The sequence below is a fragment of the Musa acuminata genome, unplaced genomic scaffold (assembly GCF_036884655.1).
Source record: "Musa acuminata AAA Group cultivar baxijiao unplaced genomic scaffold, Cavendish_Baxijiao_AAA HiC_scaffold_647, whole genome shotgun sequence".
Taxonomy (NCBI): domain Eukaryota; kingdom Viridiplantae; phylum Streptophyta; class Magnoliopsida; order Zingiberales; family Musaceae; genus Musa; species Musa acuminata.
This window is the reverse complement of record NW_027020884.1, coordinates 15,001-17,500: the sequence shown is the minus strand read 5'-3', so window position 1 is coordinate 17,500 and position 2,500 is coordinate 15,001.

Sequence of the window (2,500 nt, the reverse complement as noted above, 5' to 3'; positions counted from 1 at the left end):
GGCCAGTTTTGGCCCGTTTTTGGGCCGTTTTGGCCAGTTTTTGGCCTGTTCTTGCATTGCGCGGTGACCGTCGAGAGCGGAGCAAAACGTCAGCCATCTCAGCACCCTGGAACCCCCCGGGTGGCACAGGGCTGGATGGGGCTTTCGTATAGCAGGGACGGTGCTGCCTCTCGCTTCGCTCGCTGTCCGCCGCTCGCCGCTCGCTCGTGCAGCCAAAAATGGCCAGTTTTGGCCCGTTTTTGGGCCGTTTTGGCCAGTTTTTGGCCTGTTCTTGCATTGCGCGGTGACCGTCGAGAGCGGAGCAAAACGTCAGCCATCTCAGCACCCTGGAACCCCCCGGGTGGCACAGGGCTGGATGGGGCTTTCGTATAGCAGGGACGGTGCTGCCTCTCGCTTCGCTCGCTGTCCGCCGCTCGCCGCTCGCTCGTGCAGCCAAAAATGGCCAGTTTTGGCCCGTTTTTGGGCCGTTTTGGCCAGTTTTTGGCCTGTTCTTGCATTGCGCGGTGACCGTCGAGAGCGGAGCAAAACGTCAGCCATCTCAGCACCCTGGAACCCCCCGGGTGGCACAGGGCTGGATGGGGCTTTCGTATAGCAGGGACGGTGCTGCCTCTCGCTTCGCTCGCTGTCCGCCGCTCGCCGCTCGCTCGTGCAGCCAAAAATGGCCAGTTTTGGCCCGTTTTTGGGCCGTTTTGGCCAGTTTTTGGCCTGTTCTTGCATTGCGCGGTGACCGTCGAGAGCGGAGCAAAACGTCAGCCATCTCAGCACCCTGGAACCCCCCGGGTGGCACAGGGCTGGATGGGGCTTTCGTATAGCAGGGACGGTGCTGCCTCTCGCTTCGCTCGCTGTCCGCCGCTCGCCGCTCGCTCGTGCAGCCAAAAATGGCCAGTTTTGGCCCGTTTTTGGGCCGTTTTGGCCAGTTTTTGGCCTGTTCTTGCATTGCGCGGTGACCGTCGAGAGCGGAGCAAAACGTCAGCCATCTCAGCACCCTGGAACCCCCCGGGTGGCACAGGGCTGGATGGGGCTTTCGTATAGCAGGGACGGTGCTGCCTCTCGCTTCGCTCGCTGTCCGCCGCTCGCCGCTCGCTCGTGCAGCCAAAAATGGCCAGTTTTGGCCCGTTTTTGGGCCGTTTTGGCCAGTTTTTGGCCTGTTCTTGCATTGCGCGGTGACCGTCGAGAGCGGAGCAAAACGTCAGCCATCTCAGCACCCTGGAACCCCCCGGGTGGCACAGGGCTGGATGGGGCTTTCGTATAGCAGGGACGGTGCTGCCTCTCGCTTCGCTCGCTGTCCGCCGCTCGCCGCTCGCTCGTGCAGCCAAAAATGGCCAGTTTTGGCCCGTTTTTGGGCCGTTTTGGCCAGTTTTTGGCCTGTTCTTGCATTGCGCGGTGACCGTCGAGAGCGGAGCAAAACGTCAGCCATCTCAGCACCCTGGAACCCCCCGGGTGGCACAGGGCTGGATGGGGCTTTCGTATAGCAGGGACGGTGCTGCCTCTCGCTTCGCTCGCTGTCCGCCGCTCGCCGCTCGCTCGCGCAGCCAAAAATGGCCAGTTTTGGCCCGTTTTTGGGCCGTTTTGGCCAGTTTTTGGCCTGTTCTTGCATTGCGCGGTGACCGTCGAGAGCGGAGCAAAACGTCAGCCATCTCAGCACCCTGGAACCCCCCGGGTGGCACAGGGCTGGATGGGGCTTTCGTATAGCAGGGACGGTGCTGCCTCTCGCTTCGCTCGCTGTCCGCCGCTCGCCGCTCGCTCGTGCAGCCAAAAATGGCCAGTTTTGGCCCGTTTTTGGGCCGTTTTGGCCAGTTTTTGGCCTGTTCTTGCATTGCGCGGTGACCGTCGAGAGCGGAGCAAAACGTCAGCCATCTCAGCACCCTGGAACCCCCCGGGTGGCACAGGGCTGGATGGGGCTTTCGTATAGCAGGGACGGTGCTGCCTCTCGCTTCGCTCGCTGTCCGCCGCTCGCCGCTCGCTCGTGCAGCCAAAAATGGCCAGTTTTGGCCCGTTTTTGGGCCGTTTTGGCCAGTTTTTGGCCTGTTCTTGCATTGCGCGGTGACCGTCGAGAGCGGAGCAAAACGTCAGCCATCTCAGCACCCTGGAACCCCCCGGGTGGCACAGGGCTGGATGGGGCTTTCGTATAGCAGGGACGGTGCTGCCTCTCGCTTCGCTCGCTGTCCGCCGCTCGCCGCTCGCTCGTGCAGCCAAAAATGGCCAGTTTTGGCCCGTTTTTGGGCCGTTTTGGCCAGTTTTTGGCCTGTTCTTGCATTGCGCGGTGACCGTCGAGAGCGGAGCAAAACGTCAGCCATCTCAGCACCCTGGAACCCCCCGGGTGGCACAGGGCTGGATGGGGCTTTCGTATAGCAGGGACGGTGCTGCCTCTCGCTTCGCTCGCTGTCCGCCGCTCGCCGCTCGCTCGCGCAGCCAAAAATGGCCAGTTTTGGCCCGTTTTTGGGCCGTTTTGGCCAGTTTTTGGCCTGTTCTTGCATTGCGCGGTGACCGTCGAGAGCGG